Below are 15,438 nucleotides of genomic sequence, written 5' to 3' on the forward strand. Positions count from 1 at the left end.
GAACACATATGCGCCCACGGACAAACGGCTGGCTATATGCCTAAAATTCTGAATAATAAACAGTGTAACAATCAGATTGGCCCCAATAGAGAATGTAGAAGAATAGCCAGACACAAGGAGGTTGACAGACATCTAGAGATCCAGGACACTGGTCAAGCAGGCATCACCAGATGAGGTCAGGGTACTCTAACAGCAAATAACTGGGGTTGTTCAAATTATAAAGCCACAAATCTTGCCTGCAGGGTTGCCAGCTATCAATTTAAGATACCCAGTTCTCATGAGACAGCAGAAGCTATAAATAATTCTCATTAAGGCTCAGAACAGGATAACATAATTGTGGTACGAGAGCAGGGCAATTGAATCTCTCAAGAATGGAGGGCCCAGGATTAGGAAGGCCTGGCCCTCACTTCTGATGCTTTACCCAGTCAATCCTAGCACTTTGCTAGGCCAGAGCAGTGAGCTTGTATTTGAGAAAATGACTGACCACTGAGGTCCATCAAACTTCATTTTTGATACAAGGAGTTAAATTCGTTTCATGAAGCTACCACTTCTGAGAATGTGACCTTTGGGAAAATAATTTAGATTAAAGGAGGCACAAGGAGATAAACAAAAACAGTGTTAAGAGATCAATTTAAATGTGAGGTAGAAGCAGCCGATACTGACTGGATTTTAGGGAATCATTTTAAATCAGTGTTAGGGTCAATTAAGTGAAGATTACCAGATCAAATGAAGATTACCAGACATTCAGCAAAGTGGCTGATACCAGTTTATAGAGGCTAGATAAAATGCATGGCTTCTGTGTCCATGAAATTAAAGCCCTAAGAATCCTGAGAATGAATTCTACATGAAATTAAAGTTACAGATATCTGGCTTTGACTGGCCTGGACAGACAAGAGTTCCTAAGTGAACCTCTACAAACTGTAAACAACAGAACACCTCATGAAGCAATACTGGACGTGAATGGCTCTACAGCCTGCAACTCCAGCTGAACAGTACCTGGAAGTTTACATCTGATGGCAGAGAACTAAAATGTAGCTCAATCTCAATTGCTCCTAGACTAATGGCATAACCAGAGATGTTAGCAAAATGGAGTCTTTAATATCAGACTTTAGAGCTCTAAATTTAGTGAATGGCTTTAGGCATCACCACTGAAAGACACATGCTTAAACAGAATTGGATTCACATGGGAAAGCAGACAAATGGGCATGGACAGTTCTGTACCACAGCTTCTGGGACTCACCAGCAAGATTTCATAGACAAATGAAGCCAACAAAGACACACTAAGCAACAGAAAAGACCCATATATTGATACCTTCCTGCTAAAATCCACATCGTAAAAGCAGGATCAAAAATTAACCAGAGGGTGGCCGGGCACAGTGGCATATACCTGTAATCCCAGCACTTTGGGAGGCAGAGGTGGGTGGACTGCTTGAGCCTAGAAATTCCAGACTAACCTGGGCAACATGGTGAAACCCCATCTCTACAAAACATACAAAACTTAGTCAGGCACAGTGATGCACATCTGTGGTCTCAGATACTTGGGGTGGGAGAATCACCTGAGCTCAGGAAATTGAGTCTTCGGTGAGCCGTGATAATGCCACTACACCCCAGCCTGGGTGACAGGAGTGAGACACTGTCTCAAAAGAAAAAAAAAAAAAGATAAGTATGTGGGGAAAATTAGTAATTGGCAATATCAAGCAGCTTATGATTGTAGTCATACATTAGTTCCTATGTTCTAAAATATAAGGATGGGAGAGGGCAGAAACATCTCAAGTAGGGCTAGGCCATATGCTACCAGATCTCCATCTGCCTGATTCCCTTTTATCTTTCAAGCACCTCAACTTGAACGGTAGAAAAGGGTATTGGTTATTAAGTCCCCTAAAACTGCAAACACTGAGAAGAGTTCTCACCACTAGAGTTAAGAGATGCTGTTCTCCTCTTAAGTGCCTACTTACCCAGAAGCTTTTTGTTAAGAAGAAACTCAACCAGCCTGGCCAACACAGTAAAACCCCGTATCTACTAAATATATAAAAATTAGCTGGGCGTGGTGGCACCCGCCTGTAGTCCCAACTACTCAGGAGGCTGAGGCAGAACTGCTTGAACCCAGGAGGCGGAGGATGCAGTAAGCCAAGATCGCGCCACTGCACTACAGCCTGGGCAACACAGCGAGACTGTGTCTCAAAAAAAGAAGGAAGTCAAAAGGTTGGTGACCCAAAATGAAATGCAATAAAAAGTCTGTATAAATATCATAAGAGGGATATAACCAGAAGCATAAGATTTTCGTCCTATGTTATTCAAAACATTTACAACATGGGAAAATGCTCATAATATAGATTCTATATGAGAAAGAGATACAAAACTATATTATCTGAAGCAGAAGCATCCGGTCTTTTGGCTTCCCTGGGCCATTGAGCCACACATAAAATATACTAACACTAATGACAGCTGATGAGCTAAAGAAAAAAAAAAATCTCGTTTTAAGAAAGCTTACAAATATGTGTTGGACCAGATTCAAAGCCGTGGGCCACCTGTGGCCCACAGGCTGTGGGTTGGACAAGTTTGATCTAAAGTATAATCTTATTTTGAAATTATGTAAATATTAATACATACACACATTATAGGTTTATATTTACAAAAAACTTAAAAATGTACATATCCTTTAACACAATTCTTATGGGCCTTTAGTTAGAAAATACTGTGCACAAAAACATATGTACAAATATACCGATCACATAATTATCATAGTAAAACACAAAAACAACCAAAAGTTAAAAGAAAAAGGGAATTCAGTGCTTCCCAAACTTTCCTGACCTTGAAACATCTTAATTTACAGTATACTTTTAACAGCTTGCAGAATACTACAATTCTATGAAAATCAGTTTAAAAATCCTGGTGCAGGAGGCAGAGGTTGTAGTGACCCAAGATTGCACCACTGCACTCCAACCTAGCAACAGTCACATACACAAAAAAATATCCTGGTGCAGAAGGTTATTACAAAACATAAAAAAAACTTATGAAATTGTGTGTGTGTGTGTGTGTGTGTGTGTGTGTGTGTAGAGAGAGACAGAATAGTCTCTTTTTTTAGGGAGATCAGAAGAAAAGTTTTAGTAGTAGTAATGTCTGGTGATTATGGTGATCTTTATTTTCTTTAGGCTTTTCTGCATATATTAAAGGAAAATTGGAAGCAAGAAGATCAGTAAGGAAAAGACTATAGTTATAGCTGTTCAGGCTTTAAAGGCAATAGTTAGGACAGTGGCAGTAATCTGACAAAGGCAAAACACTAGAAGAACTAAAAACTTTCCACAAAAATAACTATGAACCACAAAGTAAAGCATAGTTGGGAGGTAGTAAAAAACAGTGCTGAAGAACCCAGACTGCACAACACACACCTGGCAATTCAAATCAACTCCAGCTCTACCACATACTATGCAGTTAAATTTCTGAGACTAGTTTTCTTAATATAAAACAGAAGTTGTGAAGATTAAATAATATTTATAAAGCACAACTCCTGGCAAATATTAATTGTTTAATAATGACAAATATGTACAATTAGAATGGAACGGGGATGGAGGATTGCAAACTCAGTTACTTAGAATGTATAAAGAACATGACTGAATAAAGATACCCAGGTGTGGATTGCAGCAAGCTGGACAATGCCTCTTTCATCTGTCTGGGGAGGACAACTTAGCCCTTATCAACCGTTCCCATGTGTAAAACATGGGCCTACTCTTGCCACATCTTTTTCAAAAGAGTGCAGAAAAGTACATTTCTATATATTATTTCCCATCTTTGAAAGGATCACAACTCAAGGTTTACTAAACAAAACATACCTGGCAAACCAGCATGCTACCTCTTAAACTAAACATTTTACAAAACATACTATGTTATATAAATGTTCAGTTACTAGTCAGAATACGCATAAAGTACTCAAAATAGTTTTCATTTTGTTCTTATGCACAAAATATTTCAAAATGAAATCACTAAAACACAACACGATATTTTCTATATAATGTTGAATTCTGGTGTGGTCAATGTTTTGGAAATGGCTTTCTAATAGAAATACAGGCCAGGTCCACATGGTGGCTCATGCCTGTAATTCCAACACTTTGGGTGGCTGAGGCAGTTGGATCATCTGAGGTCAGGAGTTCAAGACCAGCCTGACCAACATGGTGAAACCCCATCTGTACTAAAAATACAAAATCAGCTAGGTGTAGTGGCACATGCCTGTAATCCTAGCTTTTTGGGAAGATAAGGCAGGAGAATCACTTAAACCCAGGAGGCAAAGGTTGAAGTCAGCCAAGATCACGCCATTGCACCCCAGCCTGGGCAACAAGAGTGAATCTCCATCTCGGAAAAATTAAAAAAAAAAAAAAGAAAAAAAAAAGAAAGGTGATTGTACTCGCCAAATCTAACTGTACCAGGATGAGGAAATTAAGTCCTCTTCCTGAGTATCTAAACTTACCATACTGAATCAGTTACATGGGCATGGCACTAGAGCTGTACTGGTTGTGTGGATTCAGAAGCTACTGGCCACTGGGTACAAATGCAGAAAATGAAGGTGACAGAAAGGAAAACAGAAGACATATGCAGAGAAGAAGTAAGAGAGAATGCAATGTGAGGCAAACCAAGACATACAGAGACAGACAGACAGACGCATACACAGAATAGCATGTTTGTTGTTTTAAGCTGTTGTTTTGTTATGCAGTAAGATAATTAATATAGTGGGGGCCCAGGGCTGGCGGAATGGAAGAAGGGAGAGGTAATGGCTAAAGGGTATAAGTTTTCTTTTGGAAGAGATAAAAATATTCTAAAATTGATTATGGTGATGGTTGTACAATTCTGCAAATACATTAAAAATCTTGAATTGTACACTTCAAATGGCTGAATTATATGAGATGAATTGTATCTCAAAGCTGTTACAAAAAAAGAAACTGTATAAAGTCACTTCTGAAGTCTTACATGAAATTTTGATTATGTCAAAAATTAAGAATCAAAAAGTTCTTGACAAAAATAACTAATAGAGCAGATTAAAAAGACTGGACAAGAAAAAGCATCTAGAGATATAAGACTCCTGTTAAAGAAGTAGTAAGGCCAGGTTCAATGGCTCAAGCCTGTAATCTCAACACTTTGGGAAGCTGAGCTGGGCAGATCACCTGAGGTCAGGAGTTTGAGATCAGCCTGGCCAACACAGCAAAACCCCATCTTTACTAAAAATACAAAAATTAGCCAGGTGTGGTGGCATGTGCCTGTAATAATCAGCTACTCAGGAGGCAGAGGCAGGAGAATCACTTGAACCCAGGAGGCAGAGGTTGCAGTGAGCCACTACACTTCAGCCTAGGCAACAAAGTAAGACTCCATCTCAAGAAGAAGAAAAAAAAGTAGTAGTAAAACTGCATTTGCTGGTGATACTGTTAGATACCTATAAAAACTGGAGAGTAAATGGAAAAATTACTATAGATACAAGTTTACTAAAGTAGCTAGATTATATACAATTAAACATCAGCTGTCATATGCAAACAAAATATAAATGCTGAAATACTAAAAAGTTAAAATATAACTGAAAAGACCTTTACAATAGCAACAAAAAGAAAATATCAAGGCATAACCTATGTGAAAAGTTTAAACCCTCTTGAAAGACTTAAAAATAGACTTGAATAATAGAAAGATACTTCATTCTTAGATACAAAGTCTCAGCATTATCATCAGTTCTTCCTGTTAACTTATAAAGTTAATATCCCAATAAAAATAGCGACAGATTTTTCCTGGAGCTATACAAGTTAAAAATAAAAGTTCCTAAAGAAAAATAAAAAAGAATAACCAGGAAAATTTGGGGAGATAGCAATATGTAGGGAATAGAAATGAAAGCTGTCCTACTAGACACTAAAATAGATTTAAAAGTCTCCAAAATTAAAATGATGTCATATTGGCACATGAAGAGACAGACCAACAGAATAAAGTCCAGAAACAGACCCAAGAACATGCTGAAATGAAATACAGGTTGAGTATCCCTTATCCAAAATGCTTATGACTGGAGGTGTTATAGAGGTAAGATTTTTTTTTCACATTTTGGAATATTTGCATTATACCCAAATCCAAAAATCTGAAATCCAAAATGTTTCAATGGGCATTTTCTTTGATTGTCACATTGGTGCTGAAAAAACCTTTTGGATACCGGAGCATTTCCAATTTCAGATTTTCGGATTTGGGATTCTCAATCTGTATATGATAAAAATGTCATCACAAATCAATGTAACATGGACAGATGAACATTTTAATCAAACGTGTTGGGACAACTGGGGAGCCATTAGGAAAAACATAAATGGATCAATTCCTCATTATAAATCAATAGAAACTCCAAATGGATCAGAGGCTGAAATGTAAAGTGAAATAATGTAAGTACTGTTAGACGAAATAGAAGTGAAAACTTTATTTATAATCTGGGAGTGGAAGAAAAAACTTCCCAGCTAGAGAAATGTAGGAGCAATAAAAGAGACCACACATATTTTTGGTAAAGTCTGCAAGGCAAAATCATATGCAAAATCAAAAGACAGATGACAATTCAGAAAAAGATATTTACTACTTATATCACAGATAAATCTCTGGCATATAATTAGTTCCTAAAAATTAACGGTTTTTTTGTCTGTTTGTTTTTTATTATTATTTTGAGGCCAGGCACAGTGGTATATACCTGTAATCCCAGCACTTTGGGAGGCCAAGACAGGAAGATCACCTGGGCCAGGAGTTTCAGACTACTCTGGTAACACAGTGAGAGCCCATCTCTACAAAAAATGTTTTAAAATGAGCTGGGTGTGATGGCACATGCCTGTAGCAGCTAGAGGCCTTGCGCCTGAGAGGCTGAGGCTGCAATGAGCTATGATTGCACTAATGCACTCTAACCTGGGTGACAAAGCAAGACCCTGTCTCAAAAAATATATATATTTTTGAAATATTCAATTTTTAAAAAGGTAACAGATAATGAAGTTCATGAAAGAAATGGAAATTACCAAAACATAACAAAAGATGCTTTGTCATTCTTAATAAAAACAATACACATTTAAAATACATGAGACCTTAATAGCAAAAAGAACCCCACCTAATTCAAAAATAAGGCAAAACATGTATATATCAACAATGAATTTAAATAAAATGTAGCATATGCATACAAGAAAACATTATTCAGCCTTAAAAATGAAAATTCTGATACACAGATCTACGTAAAATTCTATTACATAGCTACAAAACATAGATGAACTCTGAAGACATCAGGCTAAGTGAAATGTGCCAGTCACAAATAGACAAAATATTCTATGGTTCCACATGTATGAGGTACCTAGAATAGTCAAATTCATAGAGACAGTGGTTCCCAGGGGTTGTGGAGAGTAGAGAATAGCAGTTACTGTTTAATGGGTAGAGTTTTGGTATGAAATTACAGAGAAGTTCTGCAGAGGGACAGTGTTGTTGACTGCACAATGTGAATCTACTTAGTGCCACGAAACTGTACACTTAAAAATGTTTTAAGTGGTAAATTTTATGTTACACATATTTTACTTTTTTTTTTTTTTTTAACTACATGAAATCATACTTACATATCAGACTGGCAAAAATCCAAAAGCTTGGCTGGATGCAGTGGCTCACGTCTGTAATCCCAACACTTTGGGAGGCCAAGGTGGAGGGATCACTTGAGGTCAGGAGTTCGAGACCAGCCTGGCCAACATGGTGAAACCCTGTGCCTATTGAAAAAAAAAAAAAAATTAGCTGGGCATGGTGGCACGTGCCGGTAATCCCAGCTATTTAGGAAGCTGAGGCAGGAGAATCACTTGAATCCAGGATGCCAAGGTTGCAGTGAACTGAGATCACACCACTGCACTCTAACCAGGGCGACAGAGCGAGACTCAGTCTCAAAAAAAAAAAAAAAAAATCCAAACGTTTGACAGCATAGTTGGCAAAGATAAGGGAAACAGGCACTCTCATACATTATGATGGGAATGTCAAAATGACACCACTTTTACTGAGGGAAATTTGGGGATCTAGAAAAATCACACATACATTTTATCATTTAACTTGACAATTCTACTGCTAAGGAATCTACTCTGAAGAAACAGCCCCATAAATATACAACAGTATATGCTTACAGTTATTGTGACATTATCTTAGAAGCAAAAGTCTGAAAACGACCCATAAATCCATCAATAAGTGACTGGATGAATATACTAAGATGTATCTACTACAGATGAAATACTATAGAACCATAAAAGATCTCTAAGTAATAGTGACAGAGAACAATCTTTAGGATATAACAAGTAAAAAGCAAGGTGCAAACAGTGTGCATAGTCCACTACCTTGTGTATGAAGGAGAGGGGCAAGAAGAATATGAACATATGTATAGTTTAGCTAAGAAAATACCGGAAAGATAAACTCCAAACTAACTTTTCAAGAACTACTAATAGGAGGAAGGAAATAACAAGGTAGACGAAACAAAGATGGAAATGAGACTTCTGATTATAACTTGCAATATAATTATATACACTAAAAAACAAAAAAAACAAAAAAAACAAAAAACTCCTGATTGCACCATTTCACTCCAGCCTAGATAACAAGGGAGAAACTGTCACACACACATACATACACACACACACACATATATCACATATATACACACTGGGCAAATCCATCTGTTTCCCTACTCAGAGCTCACCACTGTCCATATCAGATATTTCAAAAACCCATTCTCCCCAAACCTCTGAACACTGCTCATTTTCAACAGATGACTTTACAAAAGCAACCAACCAACTAAATAAACTCAATTTCATACATACCCGCTCTTTTGTTTGGTTAGAGTACACAGTCTGCCTAAAGCTAACACTACCCATTCTCTCCTACTTCCAGATTTACCTTTGCTCACAACTCCTGCCCTCCTAAAATATCTTAAATCTCTAACGTGTACACTAGCACCTACCTACTGGTCTTCAAATATTCTCACATTTACAAAAGAGACCCGGACCAACCCTGCCCTATCTCCTTTCCATTCACAGCAGACTCCCTGAAGGTACAGTCAACAAGTCTGTCTCCACTCCTCTTCCCACCTCCTCCTGCTGTCTCCATAACCTCCGTCACCTGGCTTTGCTCTGGCAGCTCCTGCTCCATCCAGCTCTTTGTCAGTTTACTCTTCTGCTATCTGTTCCTTTGAAAGATTGCTCAGTGGTTTCTTGGCCACTTACACAGATTTCTCAGGTACTCTCACTTGTTTTCAAAAAAGATTCAAATAGAAATACATGACAGATAATTAAAAGTCTCCACCTTCTTTTCCCCTTCCATCCCTCACACATTCCCTCTTCAAGATAATCTCCACTAACATCTGGAACGTATGCTTCCAAATCCTTTTTCAAAGTGCACACAGTCATACTCTGCCATACACTGAGTATCTGGTCTGTTAAAACTGTGCTAAGTATTCGGTGTACATTCTTTCTACTTCTTAGAAAACCTTGTAAAGTAGGCGCTATTCTTCCAATTTCACAAGATAATGAAACTGAGGCTCAGGGGACCTGCCACGCACTGAGTGGCAAAGCAGGAAATGAAATTAAGTCTACCTAGCTCCAAAGCCCTGGCTCTCTTTTTCTGTCTTACCTTCTAAGGCCTGTTTATCTATTTTTTTTTTTTTTTTTTTGAGACAGAGTCTCGTTCTGTCGCCAGGCAGGAGTGCAGTGGCACGATCTCAACTCACTGCGACTCCCTGGTTCAAGCGATTCTTCCTGGTTCAAGCTACTTGGTAGGTTCAAGCCTACCAAGTAGCTGGGATTACAGACAACACACCACTATGCCCAGTTAATTTTTGTATTTTTAGTAGAGACAGGGTTTCATCATGTTGGCCAGGATGCTCTCGATCTCCTGACCTCTTTACTAAACAAGCAATTATGTGATCCACCGCGCCCGGCCCCAAGACCTGTTTCTTTAATGCATGATCTAGGTGTGCTTCCTTTCAGCCCCCTGAAAACAGAAGAGGGTACAGGTTGAATATCCCTGTAATTGGCACCAGAGTGTTTCAGATCCTAGATTTTGGAATATTTGCATATATATAACGAGATAATTTAGAGATGTGACCTGAGTCTAAATACAAAATTCATTTGTGTTTCACACATACCTTATACACACAGCCAAAGGTAATTTCATAAATTTTTTATACAATATTTTAACTAGCATGAAACAAAGTGTGTCAGGTATGGAATCTTCCACTTGTGATATCATGTCAGCACTGAAAAAGTTTCAAATTTTGGAACCATTTAGAATTTCAGATTTTCAGACTGGGGTGCTTGACTGGTATCCCTTTTTTTCTTTCCACACCTGCCACTGATCACTTCACAGCAGAGAGCACAAAACAAAGTGTGAGCAGACACTCCCTTTCAAGCAAATGAATTTTTAAGGGCTTTTCACTAGTGAAGTTTTTTAAAGTATATTTAACAGCATCTTGTTAGTGAGACCTAACTATAAGTCATAGTGTTAATTCTTATGTAAGAAACATGAAGGTTTTATTTAATATGAGAATAACATTTCAGTTTGCAAAACCATTTATCAATCATCTAGGTTCCACAATAACCTAGTAAAATATTATCACCTTTTTACATTTGAAAAATCTGAGGTTTAGAGAAAGTAAGAAGCAGTGATACCACAAGCCCCAGAGCTGTGACTCTAGGTACAGCACTTTTACCACTGCATCACACTGTAAGCATTTTAAGTTGAGGACATTTTGGTAAGTCCCTATAGAAGTACATAAAATTAAAGCATGTAAGTTGTACATCAAGTCACTAAAACATTTATTAGATACTGGCTTCTGCATTATTTTCTAAAAGCAGAAGTCATTCCCACTTGGAAGGCTGAGGCACAATGCTGCATAAAGTAAAAACTATAATTTTTTAAATTCTCAAAATAGACTGAGGTTGGAGGATCACTTGAGCCCAGGAGTTCAAGGCTGCAGTAAGCTATGACTGTACAACTGCACTCTAGCCTGGGTGGCACAGTGAGACTCCAGGAAAAAAAAATTCTTGGAATAATTATTATTTTTTTTTTTGAGACAAGAGTTTTGCTCTGTCTCCAGGCAGGCTAGAGTGCAGTGGTGTGATCTCGGCTCACTGCAACCTCCACCTCGTAGGTTCAAGCAATTCTCCTGCCTCAGCCTCCTGAGTAGCTAGGACTACAGGCACGTGCCACCACACCCAGCTAATTTTTGTATTTTTTAGTAGAGAGGGGGTTTCACCATGTTGGCCAGGATGGTTTCGATCTCTCGACCTCGTGATCCACCCGCCTCGGCCTCTCAAAGTGCTGGGATTACATGCGTGAGCCACCGCACCCGGCCATAAATATTTTTTAATATATATTTTTATTATTAAAATACAGACAGGATCTTGCTGTGTTTCCCAGGCTGGTCTCAAACTCCTGAGCTCAAGCAATCCTTCTGCCTTGGCCTCCCCAAAATGCTGGGATTACAGGCATGAGCCACCAGGCACGGCTGGAAATAATATATTTCAAGAATAATTTTAACTCAATAAACTCTATTGAGTGCCAAGACATTACGAAACAAAGTTGATAAAGATGACTAAGATACAAAGGCACAGGATGAAAAGGAAGAAAATAAATAATAATTACAATTCAATGTGATTATCAGAATACTGACAAAATAAAATGGCATTCCCTCACTCATTCTAAAAATATACATAAATACCTGTGCCATACTAGGCATTGTGCTAGGTGCTAGAGATACAATGTTAATCAAAAAGGATATAAGAGCAACTAAGAAGTTAGATCAGGGGCAGGTGTGGTGGCTCACACCTGTAATCCCAGTACTTTGGGAGGCAGAGGTGGGCAGATCAGGAGATCGAGGCCATCCTGGCCAACATGGTGAAACCTTATCTCCACTAAAAATACAAAAATTAGCGTGGGGTGGTGGTGCGTGCCTATAATCCCAGCTACTTGGGAGGCTAGAGAATTGCTTATGACGCCACTGCACTTCAGCTGGCAACAGTGAGACCCTGTCTCAAAAAAAAAAAAAAAAAAAAAGGAAGCTAGATTAAGGTGTTAAGGTGAAGAATCTTATTACACATTAAGAAATAAGGGGCTGGGTGCGGTGGCTCACGCCTATAATTCCAGCACTGTGGGAAGCCGAAGCAGGTGGATCATGAGGTCAAAAGACCGAGATCATCCTGGTCAACATGGTGAAACCCCGTCTCTACTAAAAATACAAAAATTAGCTGGGCATAGTGGCGCACGCCTGTAGTCTCAGCTACTCGGGAGGCTGAGGCAGGAGAATTGCTTGAACCCAGGAGGCAGAGGTTGCGGTGAGCCGAGATCCCGCCGTTGCACTCCAGCCTGGGTAACAAGAACGAAACTCCGTCTCAAAAAAAAAAAAAAAAGAAAGAAAGAAATAAGGGGATGAACGTGGTGGCTCACACCTGTAATCTCAGCACTTTGGGAGGCTGAGGCAGGCAGATCACGAGGTCAAGAGACCGAGATCATCCTGGTCAACATGGTGAAACTCCATCTCTACCAAAAATACAAAAATTAGCTGGGCATGGTGGCGCACGCCTATAGTCCCAGCTATTCAGGAGGCTGAGCCAGGAGAATCGCTTGAATCCGGGAGGCGGAGGTTGCAATGAGCCGAGATCACACCACTGAACTCCAGCCTGGGTGACAGTGAGACTCAGTCTCAAAAAAAAAAAAAAAAGAAAGAAGAATTGGCTGCCAGGTAGAAAAAGGCAGAGCCTTACCTAGAAAGATCTGCTAACACAAACATGAAGACCTAAAAAAGTAATTATGTTGATTTCCAGACCATTAAAGAGAAAAATAATGAAGATCCACAATATGACCATATTTTGTAATACATACGGGTCTAATAAGATCACATAACATGTTCTATAATGCAGTCACTACAAATGAGACGTCATTCTTCTGATTCTGCCATTTCAATTTTTTCTATGAGCACGTACCATGTAAATCTGTATTTACTGACTTGGGAAGGTGGTCATTATATGTCATTAAGAGAAAAAGGGTTACAAAGCAGTCTTAAGATCCTTCCCCCATCCCTTTTTTTAAGTAAAAAAGAACAAGGGCAAACTCATTTAAAACAAGACTGGAAGAATAATATACCAAGATGTTACTTCCCAGTTTCCTTCACTTGCCTTTCTTCAATCCATTCAGGAGCTGTTGAGACAGGTTCTCGCTCTGTCACCCAGGCTAGAGTGCAGTGGCATGACCACGGCCCACTGCAGGCTCACCCTCATGAGCTCAAGTGCTCATCCCACCTTAGCCTCCGGAGTACCTGGGACTGCAAGGATGCACCACCACACTTAGCTTATTTTTTATTTTTTTGTAATAAACACAGTTACTCAGGCTGGTCTCGAAGCCCTCTTCCTGCCTCAGTCTCCCATAGTGTTGGAGTTATAGGCATGAGCTACCACACCTGGCTTTTTTTAAAACGAAGATTGATTTTATCATTCTCCAAAAATCCATCAATGGTTTCCCAATGGCACTCAGTACAAAAATACAAAACCCTGAGCCTGACTTGTAAGGCCTGTGCGGTCTGGCCCTCCCTAACACTATCTCATGCCTTTCTCCCAGTCATCCCACTCCTGCCACCTGGACCACCTTTCCAATCCTCAAACAAAACAAGCTCTTTCTTGCTTCAGGGCGTTCAGTATTCAAGACCTACTGCACTCCAGACCTACTGTACTAGGTCTGTCTTCACTGGACTTGGTTCCTACTCATCCTGTGGGTCTCTGCTTAAATACCATTTCTTTAAACTGTCCCTGTGCCCTCCCCCACACACCCATTCTCACATAGTACCTTCTAATTTTCCTTCATAACTATTACAGTTTGTAATTATGCAAATACATACATACATCTATGTTTATATATGCATCTGTCTTCCATAGCACAGTGCCTAGGATATAGCAGACAGATGAATGAAAGTAAAATTTTGAAAGAATATAAGTAGAACTATGGGTTTTATTTTATTTTTATTGTAATCTATATTTTCTAAATCTTTTCCTACAATTAGCAGACAGCTTGCTAATAATTAAGACAGGATTTCTACCCTACTGGTTCCTCAAACTCAAACTAATAATCTTCTCTCCTAAGTTTTAATGACGATGAAATCCTAATAATTCTTTTTTTTTTTTTTTTTTTTGAGACAGAATCTCGCTGTGTTGCCCAGGCTGGAGGGCAGTGGCACGATCTCAGCTCACTGCAACCTCCGCCTCCCGGATTCACGTGATTCTCCTGCCTCAGCCTCTTGAGTAGCTGGGACTACAGATATGTACCACCATGGCTGGTTAATTTTTGTATTTTTAGTAGGAATGGGGTTTCACTATGTTGGCCAGGCTGGTCTCGAACTCCTGACCTTGTGATCCGCCCACCTCAGCCTCTCAAAGTGCTGGGATTACAGGCGTGAGCCACCACGCCTGGCTAAAGTTCTAATAATTCTATAAAAAAATTATCCTTCTGATCAATCCTGTTTGCTCTATCCAAGATCAAGCACCAAATATTACAAGTTCTAATAACCTCATGCCTACTAACAGTCTTCCTGTCTCCAGTTTTTCCATCTAGCAATCCTTTCTACACACAAAATAGTCTTCTAAGCCAGGGCGCAGTGGTTCACATTTGTAATCCCAGCACTTTGGGAGACCAAGACAGTCAGACTGCTTGAGCCCAGGAGTTTGAGACCATCCTGGGCAACATGACGAAGCCCCGTCTCTACAAAAAAAACACAAAAATTAGCCAAGCATGGCGGTACATGCCTGTAGTCCCACTATTCAGAGGCTGAGGTGGGAGGACCGTTTGAGCCTGGGAAGCAGAGGCTGCAGGGAGTCAAGATGGCGCCGCTGCACTCCAGCCTGGGGTGACAAGAGTGAGATCCTGTCTCAAAAAAAAAAAATTAAAAATAAGCCAGGCACAGTGGCTCACCCCTATACTCCCAGCACTTTGGGAGGACAAGGAGGGCGGATCACCTGAGATCAAGAGTTCAAGACCAGTCTGACCAACATGGAGAAACTCCATCACTACAAAAAATACAAAATTAGCCAGGAGTGGTGTTGCAGGCCTGTAACCCCAGCTCCTAGGGAGGATGAGGCAAGAGAATCACTTGAACCTGGGAGGCAGAGGATGTGGTGAGCTGAGATCGCGCCACTGCACTCCAGCTTGGGCAACAAGAGCGAAACTCCATCCCAAAAACATAAATAAAAATAAACTTGCAGCTTTCCTTCTATTCTTTTACATGTACCCATCATGATTAAGACTATAGAGACTGCAAAAGGAAGCCATACTTGTATAATGTTTCTAGCCCAGTACTCTGACACTGCCCAGATTATAAAGGACCCTCAACTATTTGAGGACGAAGAGATGAATGGATAGGTGGGTGGATGGATAAACAGAACATTGTAAGTCCAAATTTTA

At 39.6% G+C, this 15,438-nt stretch overlaps 1 protein-coding gene across 1 annotated transcript in view; it reads right to left on the minus strand.

The window, feature by feature from the left end:
- The window catches only part of GOLPH3 (golgi phosphoprotein 3), a 44,751-nt gene that overhangs the window by 16,626 nt on the left and 12,687 nt on the right, over nt 1-15,438 (minus strand). The window lies entirely within an intron of this gene.

This window comes from Aotus nancymaae, unplaced genomic scaffold, assembly GCF_030222135.1.
Source record: "Aotus nancymaae isolate 86718 unplaced genomic scaffold, 86718_ANA_hifiasm-v0.15.2.pri h1tg000014l, whole genome shotgun sequence".
Lineage (NCBI taxonomy): Eukaryota > Metazoa > Chordata > Mammalia > Primates > Aotidae > Aotus > Aotus nancymaae.